Below are 19,804 nucleotides of genomic sequence, written 5' to 3'. Positions count from 1 at the left end.
ACTTTTCAAGTTGATTGGGAGTCATATTGGGATTTTCTGGGCTTTGAAGGTAGGTTCCCTTAAATAAACTTGAGGCCTGAAACATGACCAAATGATATGTTATGATCTTGGAGCAGAAAAATTACTTCTTCCAAAAGACCTGAAAGGAAATGTTAAAAATTGTCAGCTATATCTTATGATAAAAAATAATGAGATGCATTTTGAACCAACAGGTAATAAAAGACAGGCATATAAAAGATGCCATGGAAAACTAATGTCCCCCTGATGTCTAACATTAATACATGCTTTCCACAATTAAAGATTCTAAGATCTTGTCTTCCCATCTGGAGGCAATTTCAAATGTGAAAATATGGCAGATGAAACAGATAATTCAGGTTGCAGGCCATGGATTCAGTATTACTTCCCCACTACACACTATTTCCCTTCCAAGATACTGTCCCAGAGGTTTGCCAATTACAACAGCGTGGCTATTTTAAAAGAATGCTCACTTGAGCTCCCAACAAAAATAATTTCAAGGGGCTGTGGCCATTCAAAACAATTCACAAATGAACTCCATACTTCATTACCTCAGTTTTGGGCACGAATATTAAGACAATATGATTTTCTCATTCAAAATATGGCTTTGTCTGAAATCAACAACAAAAGTCATGCTCTCAACTGGAGAAAAAAATGCCTGAAGATGGAAAAGCATGGACTAAGAATGTCTGTTGCTAAAGTGAGCTTCTTAGCCTTGATACTGACAATGCCGTGCGCATTGATTCTTTCCTCTGCCACAGCAAGCCCTCTTTAATGGCTCTGGCCATTTGGTGGTTTCATAGGTTTGTAGCCTGCCTAATATCTATGTTCATAGCAAACCACTGTACTTAAAAAGTACAGAAGAAAGAGAGACTGTGGTTTATTGGAAGCATAAATGAAACTGAACTCAGCGGGCTTTTGGTCTATTTCTGGCTTTGCTTTAGACACCTCATATCTACCTTGACCTTGACCAAGTATTGTGTCATCACTCTACCCCAAATGGTGCAATTATGTCTCATTAAAGTAAGACTCCAATGCCACATTTTTCCATAGCATGATTTATAAAGTAGGAAATAAATGTATAATGCATTATTAGAAGCATTGCTCATTTAAAATGCTTCAAGCTTCACTATACAATGGTACTATCAAAAGTACAACTAAAAACCCAAGAAATGCATGGTTCTTTATACTTCTGGGTGATATCTGAGGACTCAGAACCGAAGTTATTCTTCCCTTACTTTCTTTGTTTGCATTGGAAAGGGAGTAAGAACTGCTAAATGTCACTTTCATCAAGGATACCCAGGTCTACATGAGCAAGTCAGGAAAATAATAAGGGTAATAGGCAGGATTTTATGAATAAGTGGAAGGAGAATGAAGGGTTGTCATTGACACCTTTGTGTATTATCGAAGTTTCACAAGAGGAAACTGGTACACTTTCCTGCATGTCTGGGATTTCTAGGCAACCAGGCTCTAATCCAGGCTGCTTCTTGATGTTATATCTGGGAATGCGGCACTTAAAAAAGCTAAACCTCAGAAATACAGCTTCAGATGCCGAGTATAAGATAGCAGCAAAGCCAAATTTATTTATTCAAGATTGCTGTACCAGACAGAAATCAATTCGAGGGATTTAATTATTTTATATAGCTATAGATTATTAGGTCAGGTGATTACAAACCTCTGATCTGCTTCATGGCATCAAGTTAATTTAGTATACTTATAAATGGATCCCTACAAGTGCAGACATGGATCAAAACAAATGAGCACATGCATTTCCAGGCAAGTAAACTGAGGCACAGATAAAAGTAGTTTACTCCCAATATCTAAACTGGAAATCAAATCTTTTGAATATCATTAGAGTAGTAAGTATACAATTGTTTTGATGTGGCATCTTATAATTTAACAAATTTCTAGAGGTAGTGGCTCTTGAATTTCCCTTCTTCCTGTAAGATGCTATATTTGAAACTGGTTACTGAGACCATATTCAGTCCTAGCTAGAGTTTTCTCAATTTTGATTTTGCCTAGAATTTGTCTGCCAATATGACATAAGTTGTTCATTATTATGATTTGTTGCTAGTCTCAAAACTGAAAACAGTAGAATATAATGAGAGTGAAATACATTGTCCAACAAAGTTACAGGATCTTCTACAAAAACAAAAATTCATAACAAATACGATTGCTGGTGGTTTTTCACGTGGAAAGGTAACAGGCAAGAGGAATCTTCACCAAAAATCTATTCTGTAAGTCTGTAGCCATGCTGGGTCCTTTCCCACACCTTCTGGAAAATGGTAAGAGGCACTTGCTATAGGCAGACAAATTGGGAAAAAAAGGTTCCAACTTAGTGGATGAATTACCAAAGGACAAAGTCACTGCCTGTGCCTGTGAGACTTCCTCGCCTCCTGCCCAAAGACCTGTGTGAAGGGTGATTTGACACAATTTTAGCAGGGAGCCTTAAATTTTCAGTCTTTATACCACAAGCTGTCACATCTATCTGGATACTTGTTACTAGTCATAAGTTAATATGCAGTTGTGGAAAACACTCGGCTTGAGTTTATCTGGCTTGACTTCAATATCAACAAAGACAACAGGCCCAAATCTCTGTGGTATGTATTATTACATCACTGAACACACTGACCAGTTCCTACTGATTCGCAGAATGTTCTTTTACCCTCCTCTGGCCAGTCGAATCTTTGTGATGTTGCAAAGCTTTATCCAAGCTGTGTTGGCTGACACATTCCAATCTTCAGTAATAGTTTCTTCCTTACATCCCCCAAGACTCATTGTCTGCAGAGAATTTGGCATCAACCTGGCGCTGAGTGGCATTTGGCCAGGGGCCTCAGTAACACTTCAATTGCTAGGAGACACCAGACATCTGCTTTCCTGCAGGAACAATTTCAGGGCAAGGCAGTCTGGCAACTCCCTACCAGAAACTCTGCCTTGTGAGGTGAGGTGAACTGAGAAGACAGATTGAAATTGCACAGCTGCTCAGTGAACCCAGAGTGGGCAGATACGACCAAGAAATTGAGGGTATTGTAGGTCAGAAACCCAAACATTCAGTGTCCCTTATGCTAACAGATCTTTCCTTCCTTCCACCATATATACGTGTGTGTGTGTGTGTGTGTGTGTGTGTGTGTGAGAGAGAGAGAGAGAGAGAGAGAGAGAGAGAGAGAGAGAGGCAGTATCTGTCTTCCAAGTGATGAAAAGAGACCTTTTTACCAACTCCATTACATGGACTAGGAAAAACTGTAGCCTGCTTTAAAATATGAGAAAACGGACTGGAGGCATAGCCCAGTAATAGAGTAACTTGCCTAGCATGTGGACATTCTGGATACTCAGAACCCATAAATAAGTCACTCAACAGATAAGGTCGAAAATAAAGGTAAAAAATACACATTCATGCTCCAGTGTATCAGTAGGTGCATCTATGTGTTTGGTCTGTGTATGTGACAGGGAGAGGTGAGTTGAGGGACAATGAGCTTCATGCAGGTAGCAGCACTGGTAGACAGACAAATGGATGCCGCAACTTGCTCAGACCAACCTTGGCACATGATGCATTTAGTGAATGGAAAAGAACCTCCTCACGCTTTATGCTCTAGTCATCAGCAGATGGAGCAGCCCTAATGCCATCATTCTCTAGGGGATCTGCTAACTTCAATGGCGAACATACACTGAAGTTCAGGTGATCTCTGAGTCTTTCAGTGACATTTGTCTTCATTGCTAGAAAAATTAAGAATCAACGTGGAGCCATGCTCCATATTTATGCTGCTTTTATCTGTAAAAGGACTTGACTGGGGCCCAGAGTAAATAGTCAGTCAGCATTTGTATGGTTGAATGCAAAACTGAATCCCTAATTTTGAATCTCAATAAAATATGCTTTAACTGATATAAGGATAATTAACTAGCATATTATGGTCAAAGTATATGGAAAAAATTAACAATTGGCAATATAGTTTATCAAGTGTCGTTCCATTGGATGAAACTTGGCAAACCTTATAATCACAGGCTAGGCTCTGTGAGATAATGACCCTTCTTTATAAGACATGAGGTTTTTTTTTTCTGTCTGGAAGAAACAACCATTCAGGAATTGAGACAATCACTGACAGAACAAAAGCTGTGTGTAGCTCAGCTGTTTGTAGGAAATTGATTCCAACAACTCATAATTTTCAGGCTTACACATTAGGGAGCATTAAACAAAGTGGTGGCACCTGGCGTCAAAAGCATCCTCTCTAAGACAGCTACTAATTTGTATGGGCTAAAACGGAAAATGGCCCCTTCCTACTAGCTACATGTAATGTTTGTAAAACAAGATGAGAATGATAGCAAAGGGATATGCTGTGTTTGCATGCATATATATGTGTGTGTGTGTGCATGCATATCTCATATATACCACATATATGTGTGTGTGCATGCATATCACATATATACCATATATGTGTATATATATATATATATATATAGATAGATAGATAGATAGATAGATAGATTTTGTGTGTGTATTTCATGTAACTTTCACAAATAAAGCAAACAATGAGCTGCACTAAGGAAATGCTCTGACATCTGCAAGATGGGAGTTGAATATATAATGTTCAGTGTAAAAGGAAGAAGACATGAAGGATGATGGAGCATCAAAACAAGAGAAGCAAAGATCACAAGGCTATCCACGAAGGTATTTCCATCCACTAAGTAACTGGGGCTGGCAACTAGAAAGCACAAGTACCTCTATGTCTTTGAATCACCAGCTATCCATGTCTCTGAGAGACCAATAAAAGTAGAGTTTGCCAAGGAAAAGGTGGTTGAGGGAGGCTAACCTGGATTGACAGAGAGAGGATCAATAGGGATTGATGGATGGGGATAAAAACAAGGAACTAGGTTTCACGGAGTAGTTTCGTCAAGTGGGCATTTATCATTGGCCATAAGTACTCACTGCTTATTGGGACAGCCTAAAATAAAGAATATATAAGAAGACACATAACTTAACCACTTCCCACAAAGAACATATCATCTAATGAAGATAAAACTGATAGTGAGTAATGAAATAAACTATACACTAAACAGCTTTATGGTGCTTATGATATGATCTGCATAATATCCCTTAGAACTAGGTACTATTACCCACCCCCCATTGTAAAGATGAGGAGGCTGACATAAAATAGGAAATGCATCTTGTTCAGAAGTTATTCATCCAGTAAGTGGCAGAGTCATGATGCCAACTGTAGCCTGAATCTGGACTGTGCAGCTAATCATTAATGCAGAGCCAGCTGTAAATAGGGCTCCACATGGTGTGGAGCATCGAGTTGATACGAGGATAAATGAGGTAACATGAAATCTCCAAGTTTGGCATGCATCCAATGTTAAAAAAACAAACCATGCAGGTATCATCATCTTTAAGGTCAACAGTGGGTCCCCACATCCTGAAAGTATGAATTGTCTTTACAACGTCCTTGACAAGTAGTTCCCAGCTCCTGATTATGCACCTCCCTAGGGGCCGGAAGTCCAGTTCTCTAGCAAGCTGCTTCTTTGTTCAGCATCTCAAGCTATTCAGAGGAATTTCCTTTGATTAGCTAAATCTGAACTCCCTAGAACTCTGGCTACTGGCTCTAGATCTGCTATGGAGAACCGCACAGAATAAGCTGACACCCTCTCCCACTTGACGAGGGCTTTTGAGCTGATGATCAATACAAGGAATGAGCAAACAAAAGAAGCTGAGTTTGGTGAAAGCAGGTTGAGCTGCCCTGAAAAGCAGTGGGTCTACGGACTGGGAGACCAGTTAGGCGGATGCAGCAGCGACCCAAGCTAAACGGACCAGGGCAGAAACAGTGGCAGGAAGAACAGAGAAGCAGCAGAGCAAAAAGAAACATTTCACGGGGGAAAGTGGCCAGGCTGGGGACTGGATACAATTAAGGGATTAGTAAATAAAAGAAATCTTATCACGGGCCCTAAGTTTTCAAAACAAGCCATGTTTTTGTTTGTTCAATATTTCGTGTTAAAGGGTGGGGTGTGAAATTGGGACTAGCATGATTTGGGGCATGAGTGGACAAACAACAAAATAGACACATGTAATAAGTAGAAGTATATGGGCTAAGATTGTTGTAATATGAGCGGCGGGGCTGCTTCCCATCGCCACCCGGCTAGCTTTACCTGAAATAATTACACGGAACTGTATTCTTTTAAACACTGCCTGGCCCATTAGTTCCAGCCTCTTATTGGCTAGCTCTTACATATTGATCTAACCCATTTCTAATATTCTTTGTAGCACCATGAGTTGGCTTACCAGGGAAGATCTTAACCTGCGTCTGTCTGGAGTGGGAGAATCATGGCGACTCACTGACTCGGCTTCTTTCTCCCAGCATTCTGTTCTGTCTACTCCACCCACCTAAGGGTTGGCCTATCAAATGGGCCTAGGCAGTTTCTTTATTAATTAACCAATGAAAGCAACAGATTATAAAGAAATCACTCCCACATCATAAGATATACAAGTTCTAAGTAATCAATCAAAAGAGTTGGCTGGGAGCGGTCAGTGAAGGACTTCACACAGTGAGATGAGAAGCTGAACAGGGTCCCTCCCACATATAAGGCTGGGTTTTTTGACACAGTTAAAGGATTATTGGGGAACCTTTGACTGCAACCCCTTCCTCTGCTGTTCTTTCTTTTTTCCTTTGGTGGTGCCTTATTGCCTACACTTTACATTTGCAATATCCTTGTCTCTGGCTGCTGTCTTAGTCCCTTTGCGTGGCTAAAATGAAGTACTACAGACTTGATATTTATGTAAAACAATGTCAACAAGAACAATAGAACATTTCAAGGCCAGCCTGGGCTATCTGAGTTACTGCCTTTAAACAAACAAGCCAAAAAAACTCTATAAAATTATGGATCTTTAGTTTTGAGACTGAGAAGTCTAAGATTGGGATGCTGGCAGGCTTGGGGTTTTAAGAGCCTAGTAACTATTTTCAAGATGATGTGTTACTGCTGTGTTCAGAAGAGAGCACATTAGTTGTACAAGATGGAATACATAGAAAGGGCACCAAACTCCTTCCACCACTCCTCTTTATGTAGGGAATGTATGTATAATGTAGGCATTAATTATTCAATTGACCAGAATACTGTGACTTAAACATCTCCCAGGAGGCACCCCTTCCAACATCTGAGACTAAAGCACTGGAAATTAAGGTTTTGATATATGACAAAGGGGTAGGCATCTTTACACCAACACATCTCCCTCTGAGTAATATAATGAAAGCAAAACCAATTTTAATGGATCAGTGTGGTCATGCAGTACCAATACGTCTAAGAGGTAGGTAACCTTGTTTTTAGTCTCAATTTGATCATTTTCCTTCTGAATCTGAGGAGGACTTTAACATCCCTTACAAATCAAAACCTTTGTATGTCCACAATATCTGGCCTAAACACAATCGTGGGTAATTGGTCACTACAACATCCCTGTTTCCAGAGTCTCCATTTGCTCTCAGGTGCAAAAACAAAGAGTACTTTAATGTGTACTGCTGGGAAGTAGTGGGAGGAGACAGTATGGATAATAAAGAATTTAAACACAACAGTCTTTGACCATGGAACATAGGAGCTGGATATAGATGTCCAAACACATGCCTACTGGTTGAAATACTCATTTGTCCTCTGCTGAATGTAGGATGGGAGTTCACTGCTGGAAGTAGGTAAGATGTCAGTGGTGAACTACTGTTCCACTAAGAAGACTTCCAGTGGGGACACCCAACAATCAGTTTTTGTCGTATACAGTCCATGTGCAAACATATATAAAGAGTAGGCCTAAAGGAGAAGGAGAACAACGGGGATGACTAGTTCTGTCCTATTCAGGGCTACACAGTAGACCCTCCAAAAAATCTAAGGAAGAAATACATGTATAAAAGTAAATTTTAAAAAGGCTGAGAGGGCCAGGTGGTGATGGCACACACCTTTAATCCCAGCACTGGGGAGGCAGAGGCAGGCAGATTTCTGTGAGTTTGAGGCCAGCCTGCTCTACAGAGTGAGTTCCAAGACAGGCTCCTAAGCTACAAAACAAAAACAAAACAAAGCAAAAAGTTGAGAGGGTTGTGTACAGAAGGGCTGATAGAAATTCTTTTCTAGGAGGAAGCTAAGATTGGGATACAGAAATGTGCATAGCACTGTAGATATCTGTTTAAGGTGTGAAGTTTCAAAATGTAAATGTACTTCTACATTATTCTGCAAAGCACCAAACTATAAAAAAATCTCATTTTTAAAGAGAGAGAACTGTGGGTTAAGTTTGACAAGATGTAAAGTTGACAGTGGCCATTTGCTACCACAATGATGAGCTGTTTTCAGATGCTGGGGTTTTAGGGTTTGTTTGTTTTGTTGTAGTGGAGAGTTTAAGAGTAAAAATCATGTTAGGTAAGTGCTCTCATGCTGACTTTTGTCATCAACCCTGCTTCTTGTTTTTTGAATGATGGACAACTGTCTCACCCTCCCAAGATGACTAGCTTCTGCAGACACAGAACTGTCAAAGAAACAGAATCAAGAAAAAAGATGCAAGCTGGAACTCAGTTGTAAAGAATTCAAGAAGCCCTGAGTTTAATCCCCAGCATGGGATTAGTTTAGTGTGGTTGTGCTTATCTGAAACCAGAGCACTTAAAGAGGTGGAGTTGGAGGATCAGAAGTTCAAGGTCATTTTTGCTAGATTGCAAGTTTGAGGCCAGTCTAAGTGACATGAGACCTTGTCAAAAGGGGTGGGTGAGGAAGGAAGGAAAAGAGTACTTTTATTAAAAAGAATACATAGGAGAAATGACTGTTTGGAATGCATCAGGTAGGCTAGCTGCTTGGGCTCCTCAGCTTCAGATGTTAGCCAAGTCCTGTGCCAGGCAGTAAAGCAGAAGGACTTCTTTAACTTCCTCCCACCATCTGACTACAAAACAAGAGAAAAGGCAGCTGCTGTGAATCACTACAGAGTTGGGAGGGTCTCCCTCACAGTCCCCTGTCTCCCCAGATCTGGCACATCTCAGAAGCTGCTGACATGTTGATGCTAAAACATGATGTGGGAAGAAGAATGAATGTGGGCAAGCTCAGCTTGCCACTCAGAGGGAAATGATCTCATTTCTCCTGCTGGGCAACCCCCGGTTGATGGTAAATGGAGTAAGACAGGATAGTGTTTAAATTCCATCATGATTTTTTTCCTCAAAAAAAATTCTGAAATATGATAGCTTCAATCATCTGGTGAACTGTTTTTCATAGATGCCAGAAAAGGGTGTAAGATTCAGAAGCACTGTCTAACTAAAATTTCTCACTCTTGTTTCTCTTTGAGAATACTCGCCCAAATTAACTGGGGTGGCTGATGGCACTTATGAAGGTCTGATGGGCTGACTGGTTTCAAGTCATGAATATGTGAGCCTTTAATCCATAATGTCTGTCCCAGCAAAATTTGTCTTGAGATTCCTTTCCTGTCCTGCCAGAGGGTAGTAGAGCTGTAATTCATGATCCTGTGATCTTCAACATGGGCTCTGGCACACTCAGTGAGTTCTTTGTTCTTTTCAGACAGAGCTGTCACTCATCACTGAGCAGTCCTGACCCCCTGCCCCCAATACGGACTCCTAGAGTTACAGATTCTCCTCCAGAAAAGGAGGCCAGGAGGTCTTCTAATTCAGCCCTTTGCTTAGTGACTTCCAGCAGTGCCCAGGCATAAGGAATTACTTAATATCACATAAGCTTCATGATAGAAAAAAAATGGTGATTCAAGTCAGTTCAAGATGGAATACTTCCAGAAGACCTTAAAGAGGTGTATGAACTAAAAGATACAAGGAAGGCATAAGGTGTAGTTAGTGACATTTTGGTTCTGAGAAAATTGGTGAGAACCAAACCAAAGTTCTACCTGGAGAAACTGCAAATTCTAAACTGGCAGTGATCACTATGATAATGATAAAACATAAAAGCAGTGAATTAAGAGATTCTGAACACTTGCTATGTGTCCCAAGCAAAGAAAAGTTATCCACATGAATTATGTAATTGTCAAATCATCCCTTTGGGATTGATTATCCTCTATTTTACTGATGAGGGAACTAATTAGGGTTACTGTTATTGTGATGAAACACCATGATAAAAGCAAGTCGGAGAGGAAAGGGTTTATTTGACTTGTACTTCTACTTTGCTGTTCATCAGAGCAGGAACTCAGACAGGCCAGGAACCTGGAGGCAGGAACTGATGCAGAGGCCATAGAGGAGTGCTGCTTACTGGTTGGTTCCTCATAGCTTGCTGGGTCTACTTTCTTATAGAACCCAGGATAACCATGGTGGTCAGGGGTGACCCTACACACAATGGGCTGGGCTCTTCCACATCAATTTGTAATTTAAAAAAATGGCCTATATGCTTGCCTTCAGCCCAATATTATGAAGGCATTTTCTCTATTGGGGTTCTCTCGTCTCAGATGACTCTAGCCCATGTCAAGTTGACATGAAATTAATCAACAAAGTGGCATACCTTGTAAGTGACAAAAATAATACAGGAATCTAGGACTGTTTAAGTCTTTGCCACCGGGCCATGTTATCCTGTACCCCTCGAACAAAGACAGCTACGTTACATAATGATCATTCCCTGTGTGTATCTCTAGCTACTCAGAAAGTAGGGGGACCTATTTCATAGTCTTTCCATTTGAGATGCTTCTCAACATAAGCTCTCACTTGAGCTGAGGCAGAAATAGTGCTTTCTTCTATTCCTTCTCACAAAAGATGTTTCAGACTCTGCCATGAGCACCATCAATGCTTTCCTGAATTTAGAACCTATTACTGATCTTTTTTGGTGCATTCAAAACAGGTGACAGGTTTAATAGGAAAAATAATCTATGATCCCAGACAGCTTGTTTGAGATCATTTAAAACCCAACCGTGGCTGTGAACATTGGTGGCACTCGCCTGTAAGTCCAGAACATGGGAACTGAGGGCAAGAGGATCGGTATTTGAAGTGCAGCCTTGGTTTTATGAAAAATTGGAAGCCAGTGTGCTTCCTGAGACCCTGTCTCAAAACCAAACAACCCTGATGCTAAGGAGAAGAACCTTTTATACCAAGACTTTGGTAAGCTACTCAAAACATTTCAGTCCATCAACTAAAGCAGACTTATCTTGCAATACACCAAAGAGGTTTTCATACAGTGTCTGTCATTGAATATTGCCAATTTTTAAAATTAAGTTGTGGTGCTGTGGTAAAAAAATTGAAACATAAGTGTTACATACACACAACCACACAAACACACAAACTAATCAGACCTACTTATAAAAAGTAAATGATATGCACCTTTCTTCTCTAACGTCCTTTTATCACCGTTCTCTCTTTTTTAAGCATATTGGCTTCCCTGTAAGGTAAGCTAGATGACTTCCCGATTTAGTGAGAAAAGCAATGCAAACACAGAACTGAAAAGAATCACCTAAAGTTTGGTGGCAAATTGGTAAAAAGAACAAGACTAGAGCATAGGAATCTTTTTGTTTGGTTTTGTGGTAATGAAGATTAAACCCAGGGTTCCTTTACTACTTTTTTTTCTCTCTCTCTTGGTTTATTTCTTTTTGACAGTGTTTTTTTTTGTTTTGATTTGGGTTTTGTTTTGCTTTGTTTTAGATTCTTAATTTTTAAAATTACAGTATCATTACAAAAAGTTTCCTTCCCTTTCCTCCCTCAAACCTTTCCTGCTCAGTCTGTATGTCACTTGCATGTATACTATTTCAGGGATGACCACTAGGTATTAGATAACAATTTAGAGGGCTCATCCTGGGGAGGGTTCATTCTCTCTATCTTAAAGTCGTTTGGTGCCTAAGCTTACTTTCTCTGTTTCTTTCTTCCTTTTTTCTTTTTTTTTTGAAATTCTGTTTCATTGAGGTCCTTAAGCAAGCTTTGAACTTGTAATTCTCCTGTCTTACCCTCCTCAAGTGCGAGAATGACAGCATGCACTACTAAATGCAGGTGTACATAAGAAGATATTTTTGAAAATCTTTCTTTACCAGTATTGGATATTTCTCTATTGTTGAATAGTAGAATCACGGTTTTGTAATTAGCATAAATTACCTATAACTATTTCATCATTTCTCCTGGTCATAAATACCTTGATATTAACAATATACTTAGTCTCTGACCCTGAAGGGAAATTAATACATGTCAAAGAATGAACAGTTCAATTATTCCTATAATTTCTTTAACCTTATATTAGATATTTTTATTAGTTTTTATGGTTAGTAAAAAAGTAATGTGTTTGAAGGTTATGGATTTCATTGTGGCATTTTCATACATACTTTCTCTGAATCGTATTTAAAAAAATAATCAATTTGACCAGGCAGTGTTGGCACTTAATCCCAACAATCAGGAAGCAGAGGGAGGTGAATCTCTGTGAGTTCAAGGCCAACCTGGTCTATAGACCGAGTTCCAGGACAGGCAACAAAGTTACACCAAAGCTACACTGTCTTAACCCCCCCCCCAAGGCAATAGATTTACCTGTCATTACTAACTATTAACACAATAATATTTAATGACCTAGGAAATGTGACTGATTGCAAGTTTGGAAAGGGAGTGGAAATCAAAATCTTCAAGCTTCCTTCCAATATCAGAAGGGAAGTGAACAGTAGCAATTCACATTGTGTTCATCTTGCAGTTTTTGCTAATGATATAGACTTTCTTATCGCACTGTTATGAAAACCTAAGAAACCTCATTTCCAAATGAAGAGGCTGAGGTGAAAACTGTTAAGTAATTTAGTTTACACAATTAGGAAAAGAAAAAAGTATTAAATATTCCTGGTTTGTGTACCCTTTACGGAATCCAGCTGCCAGGTCTGGAAAAAAAGGGAAGAATCACACACACAAGTTCACAGGTCAGAAATTCTATTGGCGGGGAGGGGAGTTCAGCAGCGAAAGCACTTGCTGTGCAAACAAGAAGACTAGAGTTTGTATTCCTAGAACCCACGAAAATGCCAAGTGAGACCAGCAGCTCTTTGTAACTCCAGCTTTGGGAGGCAGAGAGGTGGATCAGGAAAGGAGCCATGTTTACAATCTCCAGGTTTGATTAAGAGACCCTGACTAAGCAGGCGGTGGTGGCTCAAGCCTTTAATCACAGCACTTGGGAGGCAGAGACCAGAGGATCTCTGTGAGTTAGAGGCCAGCCTGATGTACAGAGTGAGTTCCAGGATAGGCTACAAAGCTACAGAAAAACCCTGTCTCAAAATATTCACAGAGGGGGAGAGGGAGAGAGGGAGAGAGAGAGAGACAGAGAGACAGAGAGGGAGGGAGAGAGGGAGGGAGGGAGAGAGAGAGGGAGAGAGAGATTCTGACTCAAAAGAATAAGGTAGAAGAGCCAATGAGGAGGAGGATTCTCACGATCACCCATGGTGCTTGACATGGCCAAGTATTTAATGTGCACAAGTACCTATTGTACCCATGTTTTATATTTTGTACCCACTTTCACATACAAATATTCATACACCATGTACACTTGTACCATATACACAAACACGTGAAAAGAAAAAACACTCCTCTTTCTCCACATGAGAGGAGGGGGACACAAGAAAAACATTCCTCTTTTCTTTTTTCTTTTTTTGAGACAGGGTCATTCTCTCTATGTAGCTCTGGCTGACCTCTTGCCATGTAAACCAGGCTGGCATCGAACTCAGAGATCTTCCCATGTCTTAGACCGCTGGGACTAAAGGCATGTATTTGCCATGCCTGGACTTCTTTTATTCTTGAGGTTACAAACTGGATGTTAGAATAAGGTCACAGTTGCTAAGTGAAGAAGCCCTTAATGGATGCAGAAGTCATTAAATCAGCAAGATTAAGAAAAAGGAATCTGTCATTTGGAGTACAATTTCATTTTTTTGTCTACATATTTTATAAGACTGAGCCATGGTATATACAATCTCTCTCTTTAACACACACACACACACATACGTGGCAAATTAAACTCAGGGCCTCACACACTCTAGGCAAGGGCTATACCACCAAGTTAAACCTCTGACTGCAAGCACTGGGCTGAGCTCCTGGAGTTCTGTTGAAGAGAGGGAGGAGGGATCATATTAACAAGGGGTGTGAAGATCACAGAGATAGCTGACCTGAGCTAGTAGGAGGTCGCAGACTATGGACTGACAGCTGGGGAAACTGCTTGGGACTGAACTAGGCCCCCTGAGTGAGAGAGTGAGAGTTATGTGGCTTGATCTGTTGGGCCGGCACCAGGACCTATCCCAGGTGCATGAACTGTTTCTTGGAGCCCTTTCCCTATGACAAGATACCTTGTTCAGCCTTGATATAGGGCAGGAGGGGCTTCTGCCTCAATTTGGGATGCCAGACCTTGTTGACTCCCCAAGGAAGGCTTTACCCCTTCTGAGGAGTGAATGGGGGTTGGGAAGGGAGGAAATGGGGATGTGAGAAGGGAAGGGAGGGGGAACTGGGGTTGGTATGTAAAATGAAAAGTAAATTGTTTTAATTAAAAAAAGAAAAAATAAAACCCTCTGGATCCATGTATAATTTTGTGTCTTGTACCTTTTCTAAAATTTATACAAGAAAAATTTAAAATAATGATGTGGCAAGTTGTAACATCATGACACATGAATTATGGTGTCAAAACATTGAGAAGATGGGCAGGGTTTGGGGATGAGGCTCAGTAATTAAAGTTCAGGCTCTACAAGCATGAAGATCCGATTCAATGAAAGACTGGCCCAAACCAAAAAAAAAAAAAAAAAAAAAAAAAAAAAAAAAAAAAAAAAAAAAAAAAAAAAGATAGGTAGAAGGCCACAGAGGAGATCCCCAACACCAGCCTCTGGCTTCCACCTGCACATACACACATGGGCACCCTCGAACACATGATCACACTTTAGTACTTCCTAAGAACAAACAATTGGAAGGTAGAGTATTAGACAGGAAGACAACTCTGACTTGGATTAGAGTTCTGTTGCTTTCCAGCTCAGTGCCAGCTACTTCACCTCTCCATGCCTTAGTTTACTAAGTATTAGCTATGCTTAGTCTTTAAAATTATACTACCAGGGCTGTTGTCGACATCTAAGGACATTAAAATGCTAAGCTCCAGATCCATACTTAACATTTGCAATAACTTGCCCTTTGTCTTTCTCTGGGGATGCCTTGTTTAAGCATCATCCCCATATAGTAAGAAATTTTGAAGTTAGAAACACTAATCATTCCATATATTTATTATGATTAGCAATTCTATATTGTACCAGGCGCCTGCCTTTAACCTCAGTCTTTGGGAGACAGAGACAGGTGAATCTCTGTGAGTTCAAGCCTGGTCTACAGAGTGAGTTTCAGGACAACCAGGGCTACACAGAGAAACCCTGTCTCAAAAAAAAAAAAAAAAAAAAACAAAAAAAAAAAAAAACAAAAAACACCCAGAAAACAACAACAAACCAATTCCATATTATTTTACCATTTCGAATTGTATTTGTATCCACGGCTGTCCCAGAACCTCTGCTTCTTCCTGGCACAAAAGAAAGTCACTTTATAGCTGATTTAATATAATTCAGACAGAATTATTGCTGCATTTTAATTTGTTTACTTTTCTCTCCTTTTCTTGCTCCTTAACAGAATGACCTGACATGGAGAAAGCCAGAAAGATGTGAGAAAATAAGTTCTCCAAACTGACGCCTAGAATTGCTTCGTCTAGTTTATAACAACTGGAAGATTAAGCTTCACACCCTATGATAACACTGAAGAATTAAAGAAGAAACTGTGTGGGCCTACACGCAGTTATCTGATCTGCTAGGGTATGTTCCTAAAATAAAAATGTAAAAAAATAATCCCTCACATTGTCACACACACACACTAATTGTCTCTTTTATTTCAACAATTCAGCTACTCAGGCCTTCTTGAAGTCATTTTTGTAAACACTGTGTGCACCAAGAAGTGTCTGGAGACATGAGGGTGGAGAAAGCACATATTGTTTATTGAATATCCGAGGACGCTTCCTTCAGGCAACCTAAGGCATGTGTGAGTGCTATCCTAAGAGCCACATTTTCCAGAAGTGAGGTCATTGCAAATGCTGCCTCAGAAGAGTGTGCTAATGCCAAAGTTATCCTCAACAGCATTTCCAGATCTGCTCTTTAAAAGGGCCAGAGACGTGTTTTAAATATATAAATCAAGGGCGAGTGAGGCAAAGGTTCAGCAGTTCACTCCTAAGCATTGGCCCCCCTTCTCCTCAGAAGTCAATTTTTTAGACTTCATTTCGGGAGCTGAAAGAAAGAAAAACAGAGATAGAAGCAGCACTATTCAAATGTGTGATTGTCAGCAAACTTGAACAAATAAAAGCAGTGGGGAAGGGAAAGTGTTTCAAACCAGAGAAAATACAATGGAAGAAACATGTCTGAGCATTAGTTTACAGCACTAAATAAATAACTAATGTTAACATCTCCAGTATATTGTTTGAATATCCTCTAGTTTAAAATTAGTATTCTATGAAGTCTAAACAGGAAGCCACATTTAATTCCCTGTCGATCCCAATTTTAACTTGGCTTTCATAGTTGAAAAATTTATGAGCAAATTGAAAAAGCAGTGGGCATAAGAAAAGAAGCCCAAAGCTTTTTCGAGGTGAGCAAGGAAGCCTCATGAAAGGGGAAAATGGAAAATCTTGTCAGGCCCTTTGCCGTCTGCTAGAATATTCTGCTAATCCTGACCTTAACGGGTCTATAAAGCCTCAAATGTGAATGAGGGAAAAATGAAACCACTGGGCTCTCGGCTTTAGTGAAAGGGAAGGGGTCATCGGGAATGTTTTTCATTCCCCAAAGCTGCTCAGGTGAATAAGTGCTTGATGACTGTTCAGACAAGAAACTGTATACTGAGAGGAGTCTGTCCTTTCCATGAGGCTATGGGAACACTTTGTCCTTTGGCGGAAGTCTCCATATATTGAATGACATCAGTGGGAGCCTGGAGTAATAGGTCTGCTCCTATGTGGACAACAGAACAAACCCCGGAGTGGGAATTCTGAAAACACATGTGCACACAAAGAGGCATGGTGCCACTCTTTCCCTGCCTGCACATTGTGTCATTAACCCAAACAGACCACACACCATCACCCTTTCATAAGCCCTTCCTTGCTGGACACTAGTTGTCATTTCAAGTTTATCCTAGCCAAGTCCACATTTCATATTTTTAGATTAATATCAAAGACTCTTCGAGCTGGAAGGTGCTTTATAGATACTGAAACTCAGTCATCAGCATTTGGAACATTGACACAATTTAAATAATTTAATTTGGAAATTAATTTCCCCCTTTTTTAAGATAAAAATATCTTGTTGTAAAGGTCTGTTAGCTCCTACAATGTGTAAATGTTTAGCTGTAAACTTGACATTTATTTTAGCAATAATTTATGAAAATGTAACAGGCTAAGTAAGCTTAAGAGTTTAGAGGAAAGTTGAAAATACTCTTTTCATTTTTTTCTCTTCTATTCCTTAAAAAAAATTAGATAGAATCTTGCTGTATTACCCAGGCGGGCCTTGAACTTGCAGTATGGTTGCCTTGGCCTCCAGCGAACAGAGATCACAGACGTGTGCCACCACGCTAAAGTTCTCATCCATTATTTATGTCTTCTTCATACACCTACACCTGGGAAAGGAACTGAGGAAATTACAAAATTAAGTGGGTATTAGAAGCACAGGAAGATAGTCCCTCAACCTTAACTGAAATGAGTAGGCATAACTGAGATTCACGGGGTGGGGGGACGAAACAGAATGGATTTCACAGATTTGAAAATGGATAAACTCTGAATGCCTCTGCTTTTATTTCTTCTGAGTCATCTCCAGATCGACTTGTCCAAAACATTAAAGATGTTCAGTTGTGGTTTGGTTACTGTGTGTTTCCCTTCATGTCCAGTTTCCTAGTGTCTGGATTTCCCTCAGATTAAGAATGGGTCTGAATAGATGATGGCTCAGTGGTAGGAGTGCTTGCTGCTTTTCCAGGGGAACCAAGTTTGGTTGCCAACGTGCATGTCAGGTGTTTCACAACCTTTTGTGAATCAAACTCAAGGAAATCTGAAACCTTCTTCTGGCCTCTGTTGGCACTTACACTTACAGAGGCACCTACAAATACAGAAACCTACACATAACTATAAATATATAACAAATTGAATCCTTTTTTAAAAAGTGAAAACTGAAATTAACCTAAACATAATGCAGAATCACGATAACTCAATAATGTAATGCTAGCTAGTTTTTATGTCAAATTGACACAAGCTGGATTTATTTGAGAAGAGGAAAAATGCTGAGAAAATGACCCCCCACTAGACTGGTCTGGGGCTAAGCATGTGTTCAGATTTCTAGATTAAGGATTAGTGTGAGAGGGATTAGCTCACTATGGGCAGTGCTGCTACTGGCTGGTGGTATTGGGTTCTATAAAAAGGCACAAGCCTTCTCTATGACCTGTGTGTCAGTTACTGCCTCCAGATTCCTGCCTTGAGTTTCTGCCCTGACTTTCTTGAATGATGGACTACAAGCTGAAAGATGAATTAAACCCTTTCTTCCCCAATGTGCTTTTGGTCATGACATTTTATTCCTCCAGCAACATAAGCTCTGACTAATACAAGAGTTTAAAGTGATATAAAAGTAGACCAGCATATCTTAGAGTAGTACAAAGCACAATAGCATCTTATCCTATGTCTCAGTATATAACCATGCACAGACCGTCCGATGAAAAGCAATGTGGACCACAGACAAAAAAGTATAAAATATATATATATATATATATATATATATATATATGCTCAAGTAACTAAGATGAGCACATTGTGGTGACTTAGCGAAAGGTAGCAACAAAAAGTAGCTAGTTCCTTATCTAACACACAACATAGTGATTAGGATAATAATGCGACCTCTGTCCCCTGAGGCCTCCTACTCTTCTACAGTTATCAAATGCTGCTGTAAGCCCTTCTCTCTATACTAAGTTTAGACAACAAGGCCCACACATACTTTAAAGCAGTTTTCCATGACTGCCTTGGCAAGAGGCATAGTTCAGATGTAGAGCAACTGCTTAGCATGCTGCAACCCAGGGTCCATCCTTGGCACGGAAATAAACCAAACAAATAAATGAATTAGTCTTTCCATGTCCTCATTATTCCTTGAAGCTTCATTCAAACCAGGTCTCAAAACAATAAATAAATAGTTACTTTTTGTACTTGTTTTATTGACCCATTCACTGGACACATTTATTGAATAATCTGCTTGGAACAATGTATCACCCTGGGCCCTGGGATACAGTCTTGAGTTCTATAGGTGTGGGCCTTGTTCTGATGAAGCATCAGAAGACACTGGAGTTGACTGGAACTCATTCACTCAGATACTTTTGTTTATCAGCATTCCTTTTCATGAAACTGGAAAGACATAAAGCAGGAAGTCTTTTTTTAAAGCAGATTATTTTTTTATTACTTTATAGATAATACCAATCAAAATTTCCACTTCCTCCCCTCCTCCCACTTCCCTCCTGCTCCTGCACTCCCCCTCCCCACTCCCCTTCCAGTCCTAAGAGAGGGCAGGGTACACTGCCCTGTGGGAAGTCCAAGACTCTCCCCCCTCCATTCAGGCTTAGGAATGTATGCATCCAAATAGACTAGGATCCCAACAAGCCAGCACATGCAGTAGAGACAAATCCCAGTGCCATTATCACTGGCTTCTCAGTCTGCCCCAGTTGTCAGCCACACTTAGAGGGTCCAGTTCGATCCCATACTCTTTCAGTCCCAGTCCAGCTGGAGTTGGTGAGCTCCCATTAACTCAGGCACACTGTCTCAGTGGGTGGAAAAACCCCTCATGGTCCTGAATTCCTTGCTCATATTCTCGCTCTTTCTACTCTTCACCTGG

At 40.2% G+C, this 19,804-nt stretch overlaps 1 long non-coding RNA gene across 1 annotated transcript in view; it reads left to right on the top strand.

The window, feature by feature from the left end:
- The window catches only part of LOC130867712 (uncharacterized), a 145,931-nt gene extending 128,184 nt beyond the window's left edge, over positions 1–17,747 (top strand). Inside the window, exon 3 of the long non-coding RNA XR_009056474.1 lies at positions 15,549–17,747. This is a non-coding gene — a long non-coding RNA (uncharacterized LOC130867712). The remainder of the gene's footprint in view (positions 1–15,548) is intronic.
- The last annotated feature ends 2,057 nt before the right edge of the window (positions 17,748–19,804 follow it).

Source organism: Chionomys nivalis, chromosome X (genome assembly GCF_950005125.1).
Source record: "Chionomys nivalis chromosome X, mChiNiv1.1, whole genome shotgun sequence".
In the NCBI taxonomy this organism is placed as follows: Eukaryota; Metazoa; Chordata; class Mammalia; order Rodentia; family Cricetidae; genus Chionomys; species Chionomys nivalis.
The sequence above is the reverse complement of the archived record's forward strand: the minus strand, read 5'-3'. Positions and strand labels throughout refer to the sequence as shown.